The sequence below is a fragment of the Cyanistes caeruleus genome, chromosome 17, assembly GCF_971803275.1.
Source record: "Cyanistes caeruleus chromosome 17, bCyaCae1.hap1.1, whole genome shotgun sequence".
NCBI lineage: Eukaryota > Metazoa > Chordata > Aves > Passeriformes > Paridae > Cyanistes > Cyanistes caeruleus.
Window position 1 is genome coordinate 3,902,787 of NC_141717.1, and position 21,522 is coordinate 3,924,308.

At 40.1% G+C, this 21,522-nt stretch overlaps 1 protein-coding gene across 16 annotated transcripts in view; it reads left to right on the top strand.

Annotated features, from left to right (window-relative positions):
- Window positions 1-21,522, top strand: part of RBFOX1 (RNA binding fox-1 homolog 1) — a 1,112,502-nt gene that overhangs the window by 152,433 nt on the left and 938,547 nt on the right. The window lies entirely within an intron of this gene.

Here is a 21,522-nt window from a genome sequence, read left to right on the forward strand (position 1 = left end):
CACTCCTGCAGCCACTGCTGAATGGCTTTTCCCAGCCTTGGTGGTCCATTTTTGGTTTTGCTGGTTCTCATGAAAGTGAGATATTTGGAAGCAATCTGCAGAGTTAGAAACAGGGCACACTGAGCTTTCCATACACAATCCCTACATTTAGACTGAATCTCTGTTAAAATGCTTCACAGTGCTTGCCAGCCCACTGCAGCCAGGAGTTTATTTAACTCTTTCTATGAGGTGTGAAACACCCATCACATTTCTTTTCCTGGAAGGTCTGTGATGACAGAGCTGATCTGTCCAATTTAGAAAAGAAATACAGGTGGTTTAGCACATCAGCTACATGTTTTTGTGTGGTGAATTTGTGTGTAGAATATTCTGCTTCAAATGGTTTTGATCCATATGTGGAATATGTGAGGTACAGTCACCACTATGACGTTTTTAATTTTATTTCCACTTAATTCTGTCAAAACCAATTATTCCAAATTTTGGACCTAAAACATAGAAGTGTTAATATCTGGACTGCTGGAAGTCTGTGGGAAATTAAAGCAAATTTGCTTATTACCAACTGATCTTGGTACACCAGGGTAAAGTTGTTTTCCACATCCAAATCTCAGCAAAGTGATTTTGTTTTATTCAGCCTCGGGACTGCCAAAGTCAAGGGTTTGTAGGATGCTTTGGGTTCAACTTAAGTGTCATGGGTTTTTGGCCTGTTTGGCAGGCCAGATCACAATAGTATTTATAAATAAAATAGTTTTCAAAACACCTCTAATACTCAATTTGCTTCTCACTTTATCCCATTTACTTCCTTTCTATGATTTTTTTTCCCAACACCTGCATCAAAAACCTTATTTCAAATGAAAGGTAAGCATCCAGTTCAGCATTTCTTAAACGAGAGGAATTTTTAATGTATTAAATATTTTTCTCCTGCCACACAATGTCTGGCCATGAAAGCAGGAACAGTTGCTATTCTTACAGATCCTCTCCAGTACAGAGGGATGCAGAAATGAAGCCCAGCTCTGCTCCTGAGTGAAGTGTGGGGAGATGTCAGCTCGGAGCTGCTGCTTTTGAATATGCTGATTGTGGCTCTGGAAGGAGGCTGGGATCCCCTGGAGATCTGAGATCTCTGCTGTACATTAGAGCTGTCTCCCCAGCGAGGCAGCATGAACCAAATACATAACTTTAGGAGTTCTCCTGGCCTCAGATCTACGCTCAGATGACAAAAAGTAAAAAGAATTAATCAGGGCCTAATGCAGCAGAGCGTTCTGCATTGTATCTTCATTAGGCTGCTTTATGCTCTCCTCTTTTGGAAGGGTCTTTTATTTACAGATTTCAAAGCCAGATGAGAAGGAAAGCTGGTAATGCACTTCAGCCACTGCAGCGCTGAAATTCAAAGGCAAGGACACAGGAGGAGAAAGATTATCATCTTATTAGTGAAGGAGGATAAAGATTATCAGGCTGCAATGATCCATTATTTATAGGAATGCTGTCCTTTCCTGTGTGTGTTACTGAGGCATTTAATGTATTTGTGCTAGAAATTAACATTGATGTTATTTTCTTTAATGTCTGTTTTCAGTCTATGCTGTGGAGGTTGGCATTCAGGAAACTCAGCCAGAGGAGAAAAACAATAGTATTAATTAGGAACGTCAGTCATGGGTGTTATGAAATCCAAAATTGTCAAGTTTCCAGTGCAGTTTAGTGGTAATTACAATAGAGTGTGGAGACAAGCTGTTCTGTTCCCTCTAAAGAAATGCAGAGTTTGTTGGATCAAAGTGCTAATGCAAATCCTGGGGAATGCATTGCTGTTTCTAGAGTCACTTGGACTTTTTTGGGTTTGTTTTTGTTTTTAAAGGATGTGTTGCTACAGCTAATTCATCAACAGTAGCACTCGCTTCTTCTTCAGGGCTGTTTATCACAGGATCTCGCTCTGCTCCATAAATTATCCTCGATTTGCAAATTAGAATTTTGGCATAATAAAATAGAACGAATTTAATGGGGCTTATCTGAGTCATCAGCAGAGCTGGACACTGGAATTGGGCTCCACCTGAGCATTTCTTTATTCCTCCCAAGAGTTAGAAACCTAAATCTGCTCCCTGCCGAGCTCCTGGGGAGGGCTTTGGATCTGCTCTGCAGGCTGCTGCAAGAACTCTCAGTAAAACCCCTGCAAACCAAGGCTGTGCTCAGAACACTTCTATTGCCTATGTGGCCCAGAGAATCAGACCTTTTGATATTGTTTTTACAAGTTCTAGCCACTTTCCCAGGAAAGTAACTATAAACACAGGTGTTTGTACATTCCATTAAAGATTTGCTTTTTGATGGGCGTCTCTCACGGCCAGTGTGGTTGGGAAGGTGTTAACCTGACTATCCAATCCCTGGTCGTGGTCAAAAACCTCTAAATACTGAAAGAACAAATAAACTTCTCTTCTTTTTTCACCACACTTCGAGCTGTGTCCATGTGAATCATTTCATGTCCAACAGTGACACACCTAGACAAGGACCTTGGTCCCAATGGAAAATCTCTCCTCTTCCCCAAAAAACCCCAAACAAACAAACCAAACCAAACCAAAAAACAACAACCAAAAATCCCCACCCAACCAAAAAACCTACCAAAAAACCAAACCAAACCAAAATCCTCCAGAAAACCACCCCTAACCCCACAGAAAACAAACCAAAGCAAACCAGGAAAAGCTCAGAAACATTGAGAAGGAAAGCTGGCACTCTGAGACTGTTTCAGCCCTTGTTGAAATCTCTTGGCTCTTTGCAATTTTGGGTTTTGAGCCTGAAATGTGAAAAAAGGGCCTTTTATTGACAGCAAGTTAATTTAAAATTTATTGTGATTATTTTTATTGAAGAAAAGTCTTCACAAAGTTATGCAAATCATAAACAGTCTAAGGGTCTCTCTTCCAAAAGGAAAGCACCAGGCTCAATCTATGTTTGCATTTCAGTAATGCATTAAAAATCAATTAAATCCATTTGAATAATTGAGGTAAATTGGTAGTAGTGAACTGGGTTGTCCTGACTGAGGATGTAATTAACTTCCAACTAAGTAATTGTAAATTAATTAGAAACAATGTATGCTCTCCATCTTGTAAACATTTTAGTTAAGGATTGTTGGGAGTAGAAATAATAAGGTTAGATTAGAATCAACAATCGAATTCAGGGAACATTTAAGGAAATAACCCAAGGAATGATCTTATTATAGGAGAGGCTTCTTGGTTTTCATTTTCCACATCAGGGAAATGGAAAGAATAAAATTTCTTGTGCTTACATAACTTTGCTACAGTCCTTGTTTAGTATTTGATTGAAGTTCTAAGGTAACTTCTCATCTGAAAGTTTTAATTCAAAACTGCTGATGGAACAACGTCCTCAAATCTCAGGTTTTGGTACAGATTTGTATCTCCAGCACTGCTGTTAAGTTTCTGATATTTTACTGGTACCAGGTTGTTCAGAAATAATTTGGTACTTTAATATCAAAAGAGACATACATAACTTAAATTGCTTGAGGAATTTTATTTTAAAATTCCTTTAGTGTATATTTCTCTGTCAAATATCAAATTAATAAAATGCTCTGATTTAAAATATTGAACAAGTGTTTTAATATAAAATTTGCAAGTCCTCACTCAGGTAACTTGGTAGGATCTTCTTACAGGCAGGCAAATACAAATTAAAGATAGCATGTCCTTAGAACTTCCATCTTTTTCTGTTTTTTTTAAGTGCTTAATAAACTCACTTAAAGGTAAGTTAGAAGTGTTGACATTTATCACTGAAATGGAATTGACAGACTTAAACTTTGGAAAAAATTTCCATGACTGTCAGTTTTAATGTAAAAAGCAGATGAACAGAAATGTCTGTAATTTTAACTCTTTTAATATATGGAAAGTATTTATTTTCCTCAGATTATGGAAAGGACTGCAGTGCCACTTAGCTGACTTGTTTATTGCTGAAGTGTTTATTTTAGAATTAATGCTTAAAAGCCAATACAAATTTAATCTTTTCATAGCTGTAGCATTTTGTGATTCAGAGTGAGTGATGTGATGAGTAATGGTAATTCTGCTGATTGCACAGAATTGGGTATGAAATACTTTAATCGATGAATACATTAGTGAGATACTTAAAGAGAAACTTCCAGCTTTCCAAGCACTGCTTGGTTTTTGGTTTTAGAATTAGGGGGAATTATTTTTAACACTTTATTTTTAAATGGGGAGAAATGATTTTGTTTGTGGACGGAACTACCCTGCACGTTCCCCAGAGTGAAATGCAGGGAGGGAGAGGGATGATTAAAGCTGGGAACAGCTTCAGCCAGGATGCAGAGAGCAGTGAAGGGGGAGCATGCAGGATATCAGGATTCTGCCTGCCTCGTTCAGATAAATGCACCAGGACACAGCATTTCAGGAGGGGCAGTGCAGGTGCCAGGCGTGGGATTAGGCAGGTTTAAACTCCCAGGTTCTCATCAGGCTTCCATCTCCCCTGGGTTTCTGTAGTCCCTTGATGTTGCTTAAGAACTTTGCAAGATCAAAATTGCTGAGCAAGTCCTGAAAATGATGAAAAAATATGGTTTTGGTTTTGATCAAGTTTTATAATAGTGAGACAGTTTTATGTGTCTTTAAAAATGTCATGATCTGAGGCTGATATTCCATTACTAAAAGGGACTTGTGGATGATATGTATGGGGTGGAGACCAAAAAAACCTCACCCAGTTTGCAGGAGCACATCTGACTGCACAGGGATGAAGGGTGAAGCTCAGAGCAAAATACCTTCAGGCTTGAGCAAACCTTGGCCATTCAATTTGCAGCAGAAATAACTCTGAGCACCACAGATTTAACCTGGAAGCAGAGGCTGCCTTGGGCTGTGCAGGCAGACAGAGAAATGCCAGCAAGCAGTGGGGACAGCTGGCTGTCCTCATACTCGTGGTGGACCAGCAATGCAATAGTGGATCAGGGCAGAGCACTTTAAACTGCAGACAACTGGCAGTGCTGAAAACACAGCTGTCCTAATCCCAGCCAAGCCTATTCTTTAAGCCAAATAATAAATAAACCAGACAATGTTGAGGGCAGAATAGACAGATAAACATAAACACGAAAATTGAACTCGAATACCAAGTGATTTTTGTTTGTTTTGCAGTATCACAAAACAGCAAATGCAAAGGCTTTGGAAGGGTTGTGGAGATTTCCAAGCCTCTACAACGGTTCCATCTGTCCTGAGATTTGTGATTAATTATATCTGCTGGGAGAAAGGAATATGGACGTTTTTTCTTTCCAACTGTTTTTTAGTAAACTCAGTTGATAAAAATGCATGTAGGGCTCCTACAACCAAAAAAATTCCCTTTGCTAATTGTGAAATAAGTGGATTTTCCAGCAGACTGTATAATCCTCTACTTGTGGAAATATGATGTAAGTAATCACATAGCACTGATGTTATGAAGATGAGCTCTTGGCATTTGCTGAACAGTGTGGCTAAAATGTCTTTTTTTCAGGCTAATCTCTGAAGCAGTGTGAACAAAGTAATCAGATTGAGATGAAAAAGTTTAAGTGGATCATCAATATGACAGAAAGGGTTTTGAAAACACTTCAAAAGATGGAAGAGAAGGGTATATCTTCTATTTCAGTTTTTAATCTTAGTGAATTCCATTGTGCTTGTCTGAAAAGTGACCCATTATTTTTCACAAGGATTCCCAAGTGAACCCAAAGTTATGTGCTAATACACTAAAATCAAATAAGGTTGTTAGGTTTCTTTGCTTCATATAAACTGGAAATGAATTTGGTTAAAAAAACATGATAAAAGTGTTCTGTTAATCAGAGACTAAAATTTTCAGCGTTGAAAAAGTATTTTTGCCAGAAGCATAACATTATAATTATTCTTATTAATTAGTTTAATGCTTTGAGGAAATACAGGAAAGTGATATAAGCTATATATGTAACTATTATAAAAATACTAAACGGAATTAAAGACTTAAAGGATAATATTTATTTTAGAAATGCACAGACCCAAGAAATAGATTCTTCCCGATAACAGGATCACAAGATAAAGAGCACAGGTTTTAAAATAAGTGCCTTTCTCATTTACTTCGCTTGGGATCATGACAGAAACAAATGTCTGCCGATGTTACTTCTCCCAGAGTTTCTATTATTGAACAGCAGGGATGAATGGATCTCTCCATACCCTTCCCTGAAGATTCCCTGATGTAACAACTCTGTGTGTGTTAAATTCAAAGCCTTTGGAAATGCCTTCAGTGGGCTCTGGGTCGGGTCCTGATGTGACCCTGGCACCTGTTTGACCAATTTGACTTTTCCATGCCTGAACTGCAGTGGAATGTTCCCATAAATTTGATGGCATTTGAGCAGAGAGATAAATTTTGAGAGATAAATGGGCTGACTCATGCCCTGGACTGGTAGGAGTCACTGGAAGGAGCAGGGCCAGTTTCTTCCAGGTTTTCCTGAGTTCCTGGACTGCATTAAATGCTGTTGATTTGCAGAAGTTAAAGGGATGGGAAGATTCTGGATTTTGCCATTTTCACCTAGGTTGTGCTTTCTCATCTGAAAGTCAAATCAGGTTTTGGGGTTCAGTTTCAAGCATCATGCTAAAAATGTACCTAAACATTTTGCAGCTTATCTAAGAACAAACTTTCTTCCACTTGGTTACCACATGTTAACCTATGGTAAAAAATATCCAAAATAAAAACCTCAACCTTTTATTTCTGTCAGCTGCTTTCCAATTTGCTGCTCTACCCCAATGGTGGAACATCCATTTCCCTTAATGCTCCTAAATTGGTTTAGTCCCATGCTTTGGATCCATCTACACCTGTTCATTCCCCAGAGGGACACAGGGAGGTGTCCCCCATTCTTTCCAAGCCCTCTGCAAGGTTTCAGCTTCATCTCTGCAGTTGTTCCCTGCTGCAAAATCTTTGGAGAACAACAGTGTTCTGTGGCACCAATCAGCCTGTAAGGATTAAGGATTAGTCTGAGACAATAATTGTGATTTTATTTTTGATTAGGCCTTCAGGTGTTAATTGCAGGCTATAACAGAGCAGGGCAGGGAAAAAATTCAGCAATCTGCACTTCCCTTGGGGGATGCTGTGCCTGCATCTCTTGTGCAGTGAAAGATGGGATTTTGCTCAAGTGCTATTTTTACAAGCTTAACTTTCTTAGTCTTGCCTGAAAACAGAGTTCCTTTCAGGGCTACCAGTACTGGAAGGATGCTGCTGCTTCATCCCCACGTGATCCATTTCAGCAAATGTGCAGTATTTGTAGAACTGGTTAATGTTTTACTAGTTTGTGTGATGAAGGAAACACAAATGATGGACATATTTCAATTCTTTTGCTTATCTTCCTACTACTAATTTAGTTCCTGCCCTCATTTCTGCATATATTTAATGTTGAGGTGAACACCAAAAAAATAAAGTAAATATATTTTCTTGGCCATCATGGACTACAGCATTGCAATCTTTTTGGTCTTCTACAGAATCCCCATATAATCAGTTATTCCACCAGAAAATGCCAATGGGAACTGGCATTTGGTAGTGGTTTGTAGTGCAGATGTTTTTAATGTTGTTTTTTTCTTCCTCCTGTCATACAACAAGGCATTTGAATCTGTCTTACTTTGATTTCTTACTGTATATCTAATACCACTTTAAGGAGATCACGTCTATTCCAGAAAAAAAAGGGGGTAGAAGATTCCCTAGGAAAATTAAAACTCAGACATCAGATGGGATATAGACATTATAAGAGTGAGAATAGTTTAGCCTTTGAACAACTTCATTATGGCTGCAATATGTTCTCAGTTATTTGACATTTAAATACAGATGCCTTCTCCATGGGATGTGCCAGAACTCTGAAGTTCTTTGTCATGCATAAGGCTCTAAGTTTCCAAAGTGTACAGCTCTGACTTTAATTTTATGAACCAAACCTTGACCCCTATGCCAAAGACCTTTCATATTACAGGGGAATAAAAATTAACTGAAGTGAATTTTTGTTTTGTAAACATGAGTTCCACTGATCTCTGCCTCTCTTCCACTCATGGGCAGGACTGGTGAATTCTCTATACATTGCTGCTCACCACAGTTAGTGGGGTATTCTTGCCAGATCCAGAATTTTTCATGGAGTAAATGTTAGAGAATCAGTAGGACCTTCTTCTACATTAAGCCTTTCTGGTGTGGTGTAAAATTCCATAAAGCCTTTAGGAGCACTAGTTGAAATTAATTCTGATGTAATGCAATAAGCCCTGTTTATGTTACCTTTTTAAAATTAGACTTCTCTGAAAGTGGGAGGTTCTAGTGAGCTCCCATCTTGTTTCATTCCATCTGTTTCCCAGGAATATCAGTGTATTTGGTCACAGACAGGGATGTATTTACATTATGGTCCCACTCTCAAGTATCCTTTGGTGCTTTCACCTTTCTGGTTTGCAGTTGCCCATCTGCAGAGGACTGTAGTGATATTTAGTACTCTGCAGATTGCCCCATCCCTAAAATTTATCTGTCTTCCTTAATTCCCTGCTGAAGTTAAACTCCACAACCCAGCACTACTCCAGCTAAGGCTTCCCTTCACAGCTGTTGCTTATTCTGCTTATTTCTGTTCCTATTTCTGCTCATAGCAAATCCCACCCAGGAAATCCTCTGTCAGCCGTGTCCCCTGCTCTGGGTTCAGTGGGTGCCTCTGGAGTTTGGTGCATTTTCCCTAAACCCACAAAGGATCCACCAGCAGATGGAGGTTCATGCCCACCAATGCTTTTTTCTCTTGCAGCTCCCCAGCCTCGTGTGCTGCTGAAGCACAGCTCCTTGTCCATTTTAGGTCCATCCCTTTGGGAGAAAGTTCTCTCCCAGGAGAGCTTTTCTCTGGCTGTGAGAGCCCTGGGAGGCAGCTGATGTCACAGGCGTTCTGTAGCACCTCTGGGATAGGCATGGCTCCAGCAAAGCTGACACAGGGCTTTCCTAGAAACACTGGAACAAAGCAGTGGCTCAAGCACTCTCCCATGGAACAGGACACGAGAAGGAATTGTGTGCTGGTAGATCCGTGGGGTGTGTGCACCTGAGCCTTGGTGTGATGGGCACTTCAGAGGGGACTCAAGTCAGCATGGATCAGCATTCCAGCAAGAGCTCCTACTGTTCTTATGCACCTGATGTTCTTGGAAATAATTTCTTTATTCTAGGCCTTAGAAAATGTGTGATATTCCTCTGGAAGGACTACAGCAGATACAAGAGATGGGGTGCTTTAAGGACTGCTTTGCATAAGTAAAAAATTAAATAAATGCTACATTGAAATGAAACTCAACCAACACAAGGTCTGTGACACAATCTCACACATTTGTAAAGCTCCACTCATGGCACTGCATGAGCAGTCAGGGTTTAGCAGGTGGTAGGGAGCAGATCTGAGCTCCTGGAGACACGGTGTGCTGATGTGTGACAGCAGTTCCTCCTCCCTGCACTCTCCTGTGCCGTGGGAGTGTCACAGAGAATGAGGGACTGGGAACTGCATCAAACCCTGAAAGAGCAGAGGGAATAGAATAAAAAAGTCCCACTGTTTAAGAACAAGGTAGAAAACATGGTTGAATTGAAACTTCTCTACCCAGAAGGATTTTATTTGCCTTCCCCTGAGGTCATTAATTAGCTGGGTTCATTGCCTGCTGAACATCCCTGCTGCTCACACCTTCAGGGGCAGGGGAAGCACCAAAACACAGCAGCTGGAAAAGGAGGGGAGCACAGTAAAGTTCCCTCTGCTAAAAAAGGTGTGTGTATTCCCCTGGGGGTGCTGCTGAATGCAGCTGCTGAGGAGATTCCTGCCAGGGCTGGAAAGGTGTGCTCAGCACCCCTCACAGCTGGGAAAGGCTGGCAGTGCTCTGGCACCTGTTTCCTCACTTGCTTTTCCTCCAGACAAGACAAAGGAAATGAAAGACAAGTCAGGAGACATTACCTAACCATTACTTTCTCTTCTAGTGTGGATGCTTTTTGATGATTTTTCCTTGAGAGCAGCCCACCTAACCCTGCCCCACATCTTTCATTTTCACTCCACTGATCCCCCTTTAACTCTATATCCCATTAAGATAATATTTGCCATAGGAAGGAAACTGTAATTCAGCTTTCTGTAAGTGTGATTAATGCAGAACAGATTGTAAGCATATTGTTTTCATTAGGAAGCAGCTACTCAATGTTTCCATTTAACTTGCTGATTGCTGCAGTTGTTGCCATATGATAGAAAGTCTATTAGTCTCTGTGCCTCCTTAATTCAGCCATATGATATAAAATGTTTGTGTTCTGAAAATAGTGTCTATTACAATGACACTTACAGGAATGATCCGTAGTGGAAAGCAAAACACAGCCTATCACATGGAGAATGGAAATAAGAATTGGGTTCTTATCTTGCTTTAAACTGAGTGATCTGAACTAAACCCACCACTTTGCTCACAGATGGTCACACCGAGTCAGATCTTGAGTCACTGGGGTTTTTTTGGTTAATAGAATGATGTTCAGAAACACTCTGCCTCAAAAACAGGTGATGGGTTATGTAAAATGATTTATTTCTGTGGGCCCTCTATCTGGAGATAGGTTCTGCTTCCTCATAATTTTTATTTACCAGAAGAAAATATTTCTCCTGGTTCCAAAGTGCTGGGGTGGAGCTAAAAGTGACCAAAATGAAATTTGGAGACTGACCAGTTGAGAGCAAGAGTTAACATAGCTGTTGCAGACGCTGACCACCTGTGAGAACAGTCCTTGCTGTAGTTTTCAAGGTGGCATTAAAAGGGCACGGAGCTCATGAGGATAAAACCAATTTGCATCATTCCATGCAGTTACACTTTGTGATACAACCATGCCATCAATATTTTGACTTCAGAAGGAAGTTGTGAGGATGATCCATCAGTGGCCATCATGCAGGATGATCAGGAAGCGCTCTGGAATTATTTCCCCCTGTGGAAAGCACATTTCCCCCTGCTGGGCTCCTTTAGTTTGCTGCTGGCACTTCTTGCTCTCTGTCCCAGGTGTTTGGGATCTGACTGGGTGCTCCCAGCTTTGCAGAGAACCCCAGTGTGAGGTGAAGTCTTACTTGTAGCTCTCCAGATTATTTAATTTTTTAACTCCGGCACAACACAAACCACACTGAGAGCTATTAACGTAAATTAATTATTCCTCCTGCTGGCTTCTTTACAGCTTACTCAGACGAGGGATTATTAAATGCATCATGCCTTGCAAATTTGCATGCATTAAAAGCTTTATCAGTGCCTGTGCACTGCTGGCCTCCATCAGGAGTCCAAGATTGAAGGAATTCCTGCTCAGCCTTTCCATGGGCAGTGCTGATCTGTGGCCACCCGGCTCCAAAACACGGCAGAGCTGGTCCCTGTGCCCATGGGCCCTCCTGAAAATGTGACATCCCAAATCTGTCCAGGGCAAGGAGATCCCACTGCCCTCAGGCTTTGATACTTTCAGCTGCCATGGAGAAGGGAATGATAGGATGCAGCAGAATATGTGCTTTTTCCTGATTAAATGTGATTTTTTTTTGGTTTTGTTTTGTTTTGGTTTTTTTTTTTTCAATTTCTCTTTCAAGCAAGTAAGGGAAGCAGATAACCATGGTAACCCAGGAAAATGTGGATGTAGATCTGCTGGTGTATATCTGTGGAGAGTTGAAGAAATGTATAGAGGGCTATTTATTTATTTGTTTAGCAATTTATGCTGTTGTTGCCTTTTTGATCCTAAACAAGGATAAAAATTTCTTGGAAATGGAGAGCTATAAAAAACCCAAACACTTTCTGTGTCTTTCAAAGGCTTTTGTTTTAACACAGTGGTAAATTATTTAAATTATGAGCGTTCTTTACTATGATTTTAAGTAGAGAACTCCGAAATGAGGTAATTAAAAAAAAAATTAAAATGATAAAATGCTGATGGTCTGTTTTTAATTTTAGCAAGAAAAGTTTCAAGTTTGATGTGTACTTAGGTAGTGCTTTGAAAAAAAACAGCCCTTAAATGCTATTTTTGAGGAAATCTCAACTCTTCAATCTACTAAACTTTTCTGCCTTCCTCTGAAGTTTCTGTTCCCTTTGCCTCCCCAATTCTGCAAACGTGACCACACAAATTCACACCAAAATAAATTGTTTAGGAGGGTCCTATCCATGGGAGTTTGGAGACAAATGCTGAATTTCTGCCTGACTGCAGCATCTGTCATTATCACCAAGGTTTATTGCTTCCAGGGATTGTCATAATTGTCTCTTTGCTAATAACGAGAACTTCTCACTGATGCCTCTCACTCAGAATTCAGAGGGGAAAATAGCAATGTTAGAATAGAATCTCATACTTTACTGCAGATTGCTTAACTGATTTTTTTTCCTGTTTCCAGCAATGTTCCAGCAAACACATGCACAGCTTTCTGGCTCAGCCTCTTAAATCCTTCCTGCAGGTGAAAAACTTGTGCATTCTGAATTCCTTCCTACGAGTGCATTTTGAAAAGTATTTTCATAGAGGTATTTTTGCATTTCAGCATTTTAGGAATGTTCAGAGCTTACCATCCTATTTCCTTATTTTATTTTATTTTATTTTATTTTATTTTATTTTATTTTATTTTATTTTATTTTATTTTATTTTATTTTATTTTATTTTATTTTATTTTATTTTATTTTTTTTAGAATGCTAAACGTGAAGACTTGGATGTTTTGGTGTTGTGCAATACTGTAATAAACAGATATCTGCTTGGCTCTTAGAGGTGCTCAGAGGGGTGAATAAGCAGATTTCTGTGCACTCTGTTTTTTCCCCAGTTTTGTAAAAATCATAATTCAAACTATGAGTTAACTCAATACTTTAAAAAGGAAGTTCCTGAATAGAGCATGTTGCTTTTGGGAAGCTGGGCTCTGTTTTAATTCAAGTATCAAGAGTTTTTTACTGAAAAAAGTTACATTTCTTCTATAATGTTGTACTTTCCAGCTACGAGGTTCTCTGTGGTTGTCATAATATTGACAAGAGAGAACCTGCAGCTGCTGATGGTAAAGATTGGTTCATTCCTCTGGTCTTTATATGATGATAATGCATATTATAAGACTGTATTCAAAGGTTCTCAAAATGAATGTAACTTGATTACTTCAGACTTCAGTCTGAGTTTTTAGTCTTCCGTTAATTGAATTGAGCCCTAATGTGAAATTTGGGAAGTTTGTTTCTGTTTGTTGTTGAATCGACAGTGCAAAAATAAAAATTGAGAGTAAAAATTGAAACTGATGCTAGATTCTGGGAAAGATTCCATTTTCCCCGAAGCATGACTGACAGCCATGTGTCTGAGCAATTCTGGTGCTTGGGTTTTTGAAGGTTTGAATCCTGGGAGATGGCAGCAATTCCCAGCTGGATGGGGCACAGGCACCCCTGCTCCTGAATTCAGCTATTGCTGCCCATTTGGAGGCGTTTCTTGGATGATTGGTGAAACATGAGCGTGTGTTCCACAATATAATGTTTAATAAAGTGTTTCACCACCTTCCTGCTTCCCTGCCCATTGCAATTCCTTGTTCCCAGCTCGCTTTTCCTCTGAAACGGGGGGAGCAGCAGGAGCAGAATGCCCAGCTTTAACTAAGATGTTAATATTGAGGGAAATGTCAGTGTTGGTTGGAGCTGTTGGCATTGCAATAGCAGCAGTAATTAGTTCTAAGATTTGTAGCCTGTCTGGGTACAGCTTTGTGTCCCTGGAAGAATCTGGGATCAGTTAATGAGCTTATTAACAGCTCCTGGTTGTTTTTGGGGGTGCAAACTGAGTAGGGTGGGCATGGGGTGATTCAGAGAATCAGGATTTGGTTTGTATTGCTCTTGGTTACATAAAAAGTTGAGACATGGGTATATTGTCCCTGAAAGTAAACTTTACAGTAGTCATTGCAATGACACACTTCAGTCAAACTATGTTGGTTCCCTGGGGATTTTGTAGAAGCTGAGTTTATATTATTTCTCTAATAAAGAAACACTAAACAGATAATAAATATATCAGAAGGCTTTCCACTGCATTTTGTCTCCCTGATAGCAGCATATTCTGTGTCTATAGCTGCACTATTCTACTGGGTGAAGATAAATGGATTTCATAATTCTCACTGGGGAGAAAAGTGAGGCTGGAGAAGATTGGAGCTGCATGAGCTGGATAACTTAAGATTATAGCTCTGAGAGGCAGAGCTCTAAAAAGCTATTAAAGATGTTACTTTCTTGATTGGAGATTCAGGAGTTGATGCATTGCCTTCAGTCCTGCTCTGTTTTCAAACTTTCATTAAGTTTATATCATCTTCCACCTGGCCCTTCTAAATTGCTGGTCTGAAAAGAAATAATTTTTTCAATCGTGTGTCTAAGTAGATTCATCTTTACCATTTCCTAGAGACTGGATTTAAATCCATCAGCAGAGTATGAGGGAAAACACAGTGTATTATTGTATTATTTTGCCAAATTAATTGAGATAATTTCTTGATGGGCTTGTGCTTAATATTTTATTTCCACAAGGGAAAGCCCATTATTGGTTTGAAGAAACACCAGAACTGGTGATTACAAGTGTAAAAAACCTGAAATTAAACCTGAGTTTTGTAAAGGAAGCTCATAAACTTGTTTAGTCTGAAAGAACTGCTGCCATTACAGAAAGGTTTTGTGTTGGGACAGGGAAGATTTCTCTCGCAGTGTGATGCATTTAGTGAGATTTGTCCTGTTACCAATTTGCCATTTGATTGCTGGGCACACTCAGAGAAACTGGAACTGTCACCTACAGTCAGCCATCTTTTAAGAAATGTCCAGCAGCTTTAATAGCTTTAAAAGTGATTAACAGTTCATTATCCATGGGTGCCAGGGTGTTTGTGCTGGGTGTCCTCAGCGTGGCAGCTGGGAGCTGGCTGCTCTCTGCACATCCCAGGCAGGACAGGGGCATAAAAGAACATGAAAAACTCTTGGCTTGAAGGAAAGACAGTTTAATGAAAAAAAAAACCAAAAAAACAGAGGTGATGAGCAGAAGCAAAGCAAAACCAAAGGAAATTTAATCTCAATTTCCCAGCAGCTGCCAATTTCCTGGCACTTCCCAGGAATCAGTGCCTCAGGATGGGCAGCTGTCCCTGTCCCAAGCCTCTCGTGGAGGGGCCAACCCTGCAGCCCCCACTGCCAAACCCTCAGCCCTGCACCTGTGCAGGACACAGGGCCCAGGGGCTCTGGGATTAATAGATAAGCAAATAGTCTGGGTTTGCTGATATCCCCACTTAGGGCTTTAGATGGTCCTGGCCACGTTCAGTGCCACTGAAGTTGCCTCCTCCTGTCTGTCTGCAGAAACATTTCAGTCTGTTAAGTTTTAATGTTCACTTTGGGGAAGAGGATTGCTGGATGGCCAGTTCTTTAAGTGGGATTTTCCTCATTACTGGCCAGGGATTTATCAAATCCCTCTATCTTCTGCCTTGCTGATACATAAAGATCAGAGGGACAGGCTGCTTAGGGGAAGGTGTGCTGGGATAGAAATGTGTTATGAAAATGGAGACCAGGGATTTTTCACACATCTGACCTATCTGGTTAGTCCTCACTAATTTTATTTTTTTTTAATAGAAAATTGTTTTCCAGCATTTTAATTCAGTTTTAAAAAGTTCTGTTTTCAGTCTTCTTGTTTGCTTTTAACTTTGGAAATAAAATCCAGAAATCATTCAAATTGCATGTAGTTAAAGGGGAAAATATTGTTCTTGCTTCTTTCAGAAGAGATTCTTCTTCTTCTTCTTTCAGAAGAATCTCCTGGGTTCTCACCTCATGTTTAACTACAAGAGATCAGAGAGACTCAAGAGTCAAAGAAAACTTCAAGGCACAAAGACATTTTGGGTAGTTGTGGTCCACAGTGAACCCATGCAGAGCACAACAAGGAATATTGTACAGAAAAGTAGGCTGAGGGTAGAAATTTGGAAATCACCTGCCAAGAAGTGTAGCTAAAAAGCTCCAAACTTACATATCTGGCTTTCTAAGTGTTGTAATTTTAGGGAAAGCATAAGACACACTAGATTTGAGGGATACTGTTACTGATGGTTTTGACTTAATTTGCTTTGTTCCCTGTTTCTCTCAGAGGAAAACACTGCTCCTAGGGCTGCTCAAAGCTCTTAATTCCTATTGCACGGGAAATGCCTGTATTTCAAAACTTGTTTTGCTACTCAGTTGAAAATACTTTTGAAGCTGAGGTTTTGCCCCAGCTTAGGTGATGTGTTTCCCTAGGCTGGGTGAGTTTGCACTGCAGTGCTAAAACCCTTCCAGTGAGCCCCATTTGGAAAGCCAAGCCTGTTCTGTCAGAAGAGCAGCACAGTGTGAGCAGGGCTGAAGGCTGAGAGTGTTCTGGAGACACCAGAGAGAAATCTGACACGTGCCTTTGCATTCAGCAGAAATGATGGACAAAGCTCTTGTGTGGGTCTGGGAGCCCACTGGAAAAACTGGGTGTGCTCCCAGCTGGTGATTCCTGAAAAAGCAGCGTTTCTCTGAGCCCAGAAAAATCTGCAACAAATGTGATCTGATAAATGGGAGAGCCTGTGAGACACAGAGCAGCCACCAGAGGAGAAGTGTGGGATCCTGAGCCAGGGAGATGTAAAGAACAAACCAAAAATGTGGATTGGTGTGTTTAAAAATAGGATGGACTAACCCATTGTGTTGTTTTTTTTTTACCAATGAATAATAAGTTTTACTTGGATGTTTCATAGACTTATTTAGTTTGGAAGAAACCTTGGGAGATCTTCTAGTTCAGCATTCTACCCAAACTCCAGAGTTAGATTGTGCCCTGCTAAATTTGTATTATCTCTGGATAATAAACAAACCAGAGATTTCCTGGGCAACTTATTCCTAACTACAATTTATTCCTGATAATTAATCTGAACTTGTTACTGTTGCTTTTTGGCCTTTTGCTGTGCATTTTGGAGGAGAATCTGGCTCCTCTTTCTACATAACCACAGCTAAAGCAAGGCCAATACCTTTAATTTTGTAACTTCAGGCTGACTAAATCAAATTCTTGGTATTTCCTGCCAGGTAGCCCTGTAAAGATCTTGGTGGCCCTTCTCCTCTGGACTCCCATTTTAGATGAATCAGTGCAGTGCCAAAGGTGACAAATGCAGGAGGGATAAACAGAGCAGAAAAAAGCTCTTGGCAGCACTGAAGGCAAACAAATCTCAACTCGTTGAAATGCCAAATGTGAATTCTGACAAAGGGGGGAAAAAGATCAATTTTCAGCTCTTCAGTGTTCCCACACCCCCCTTATTCTCATGTAGGTGCTCTGTGGAGTTGTCCTGTAGGAATTCCAGGGTCCTAGAAAACATTTCAGTTTTAATTAGTCCATAAGATGAACACTGTCTGTGTAGGGGGCTGAATTTCAGAAAGAAAGGTCAGAATTTCTACAGGATTACAGAATTTCTCTAATTCTAGAGATGTTTGAAAAAGTGAAATGTGAAAAGTTTTTCCCAAGAAATAAATTCACACCTGTTAAGATATTAAAGTTCACATTTGAGGTGGGAATTTTGAGTTATTTTTGAAGAAACAGTTTTGAGCTCTAACAGATGTTACAGGTTTGATGCAGGTAGTGCTGAATGAAACTCTGTGGGGGTACAGGGGAGCAGAGTTCAAGTTTTATTGCTAAAACTGTAAAGACAGGATGAACACCTCACCCTTCTAAAGGACTCAGCTGCCTTGGACTTGCTGCTGCTGTTTCTGATGCTTGCTCATCTGAACACCTCTCCCCATTCTCCTGGATGCTCTGCCACATATTCCTCATGCACCACGTTCTCCTTGTGCTTCTTCATCTCAGACTCCAAGGATCCTCCTGCTTAGGGCTTGGGTCTTTTTGTTGTTGTTTTGTTTTGTTTGTTTTGTTTTAATTTGATTTCTTTTTGTTTTTGTGGGTTTTTTTTATTGTTTTTGTTTTTTTGTCTTGTGCCTACTGCAAAAGGAGAAAATCCTTGTCCAAACCCATAAAGATTCTTGCCAGAGGATCAGACTCCCTGGTGGGATAGAAGCCAGCAATGGGATAACTTTGCAGACTAGTTTGTCATTCATTTAGAGGCCCAGGAGTGGCTTGATCTTGGCCCACAGAATATCTACTGGAGTAGAAACACATGAAACTGTGCTATTAAAAATCATGGTATTAAGACCCAGGGCCCAAAAAACTAAAGTGTAATTGGCTTGCCCTACAAAAGCTGCTTTCCCAAACTTTCTGATGTGAGGAAGGCTCGTGGGGCTCGTCCCTGCACAGTACACAGCAAAGTTGTGTGATCAAACCCACAACGATTTGGAATTAAATTTCAATAATTTAAGTAATCCTTCTGGCATTGCAGCTCAGGGCACATCAAATTGGAAATCCTATTAAGAAAAAGTGTCTATATTTATAAGGGAAGGAGGTTCAAAAAGTGCAGTTGAAGCCAAAGCTTTTAAGCTGTTTGATTCAATGGGACATGAAAAACTTGTTAAAAATAATTATGAGGAATTCACTGCACTGACTGAGAGTTTTGACAATTAAAAGAAATGGTAAAGAAATCTCCATGAATGTGAAGAATGGCAAAATAGCTTTTGTGAGAGTAGGAAGCACAAGTGGAAATATACAAAGTATTAATGTGCATGTTCTGTTGTCATATGTGCAATAAATAATCTATGCAAAGAGAATCCAATTACTGGACACAGGAAATTAATTGTTGTGTTTCTAGCTTTGTAATCTATTTGTGTGAGTGATTTCTGTATTTGAGCTCAGTTATGTACATTTATATTTAAAGTAGATTTCTTGTCAGACACCTACACTGCAGCCACTTTAATTGGAAAAACTCAGTAAATCATGTGGGGATGTCTGAGCTCCTGAAGGAGGAGCTGGGATTGGGCCTGGATATCTCTAAGGAAGGGATAAATTGGCAGCTACTTGTAGATTTACAGGGTTGAAGAAGTTGATGTTAATTGTCTGATCCAGTGTCCCATTTTGCAGCAGAGCCTTTGCTGGCTGTGCTGCCTGCCTGGGGATCCATGAGTGGAATATTTACAGCCACATCTGTCTGCAGAACAGAGACAAACCAAATAATGTCATTTATTGGCACAGAAATATGAAAAAAAAAATACAGAAAATAATCTGTTTTGAAGGACTTTGTCAAATTTTTAGGGAGTTCAAAATATTTCCTGCTGGATTTTAGAAACTATGGAATTTATTTATTTTTTTTTAATGCTACTGAAAGGAGGTGTCCAGGAGAGCACAAAAAATCCATTACAGATCTGCCCACTGCACTTTGCTCTGCCTGGGCTTGGATTAGTAAATTAACAATGGGGATTTGCTCTGTCCCAAATATTCTCCCAATGTTACAGGACAGAGCTCAAAAAGGGCAGGAAATGGATAAAATTCTTTCTATTGTCTCCCCACTATAAGAATTTTAGACTCATGGATAAAGTGTGGGAATTTTGAGAATATTTAAAAAATACCCCAGAAACAGCAACAACACCCAAAAACTCTAAATGTTTGTTTAAACAGTGCTTTAAATTGGAGCAGCTGAACTGCTGCTGGTAAGGATATGCAGTTAATACTTGCTAAAATATATATGTTTTTAGAAAAGGAAATGAAACCAAGATCTAGGCTATTTTTGTACAGATGGTGAAGACAACAGAAATTTTTGTATGAAAAGAGGGCCTGATCCTTTTGGTTGTCCATGGTGTCACTTCAACTGTTAATTCTGGATTTTGTTCATAAAGTTGTCTCCTGAACTTGCAAATATTTAATTTTCTTCAATCCCCTAACCACAGAAATGATGGATATTTCACAAGGACGTGAGTGTTCCTGTCTTGTCTTCATAAACACAGCTACCAGAACTTTGTATTTGTTAGAGCTGGACCAATGTCTGCAGGGTTGAGGGATTTTTTTTTTCAACATTTTGTGAGGAAAATGTTTTATAAATCTAACAGAAAAGCTATGCAGTGTTAACAAACAGGTTTGTGGCTATGGGAGCCAGCCACCAGTTTATTTCACACTATGGGAGAGTGTAGGACACGATAATGAAGCTTTAATCCAAAGAGTTTCTTTGCCTAAAATAAATGTTAATTTAGGGTATTTCTGCAGAGAGCTAAACTTCTCATCCTGCTTGCCTATTTAAGTGTCTCAAAAAAACCCCACCTACACATCTAGTTTGGAACATTCTTTTAAAAGTTTCTCAGCATCTACTCTATCCAGAAGGGTGAGAATGGGAAGATATTCCTGAAGATATTCCTGAAGAAATTCTTGAAGATATTCCTGAAGATATTCCTGAGGATATTCCTGAATATATTCCTGAAGATATTCCTGAGGATATTCCTGAGGATGGGAGCTCTGAAGTTGTTGTCACTAATGAAGTGTTAAAGCTCAATATATGGCTGAGGAGTTTTCATACTGTCTTTTTCACACTCGAACAACAAAGTATAGAAGAAACCTGAAGGATAATAATTTCCTGGTCTCATTTCCCAAGACTGTTATTCCTCATCTTGACATACTATTAAAATCATTTCATTATCAGTATTTTTTCTTGTCATTAAGTTACCAATACCTCTGTTATTTTTATTTCTAAAACTTTGAGTGCCCTCACGCAGGCCTCCCCTTCATGTGCACGTCCTTTGCCAAATACTTGTATCGGATCATCTGGTCTCCTGCAAAACTTCTGGCTAATTATAGTCTCTTCTGAGTGCTCTGAAGTATGAGAGAATCCCCACAGAATCAATATAAATCTGCACACAGGAGGAGGAGCATTTCCTTGGTTGATTTTCTAATAGGTTTGGGTTTTATTTTGTTGCAGTTAGCGATACGCGATACCCGAGCGATTTAGATTTGCAGTTGCTGAAACTCCCAGAATCGTTCTGTAAAAAAACCTGTGGTGTTTCCTGGATATCAGCTTATCTTTTGGTTAAATCATTGTGTCTTTGGTGCAGATGACAGGACTGAGCTCTGCCTGTCTCGGGAGTTCCTTGGTTTGGTGGCATTTTCAGGTTTAAAGCCTGGTGTGGACGTGCTGAGGTGCCCTCTCTGGGCTGGGTGGGGTGAGGTGATGGGGACGGTGCTGCTGGAGGACACAAAGTTTAGAGTGAGGGTTTGAACCACAGAACAGCAGCCAGAGGTTCTTCAACAGGCAAAAGTCTTTATTTCAGGGTTTTTCAACCCTTTTTATATGGTATTCTGATACAGGTTAACCTGACTGATAGAAGGAACAACACCTCCCTCATCCCACTGGTGGGACAAGAGAAAAACACTCTCAGAACATCTGTGTCTTGTTTTGGGAAACCAAAACTTATTTTCACAAACAGTCCTTGACGGAGAAAATGTCCCAAAAGTCTTTCCCTTGGGAACAGATCAGCCCCTGAGAGTTTGAAACTCTCTCAGGTTCAGGAAATCGTGTCCACAGGAGGGCTTGGCCAGTTCTTTCCCTGGACACTGAGCAGATTTCAGCAGTGGAATCCCTGGTGCTGTTCAGCCCCCACAGCCTGCTAGCACACAGATCTCACTCCTGGAGACTGATCAAGGTGGCTTGGCTGCTGCAGACCTGCTTCTTGTGTCTCTGCAGCCAGAGGAGCAGCAATGATTATTAAAGGTGTGGCGAGCTGTGGTTCCGTGGGGAATGGTACAAACCT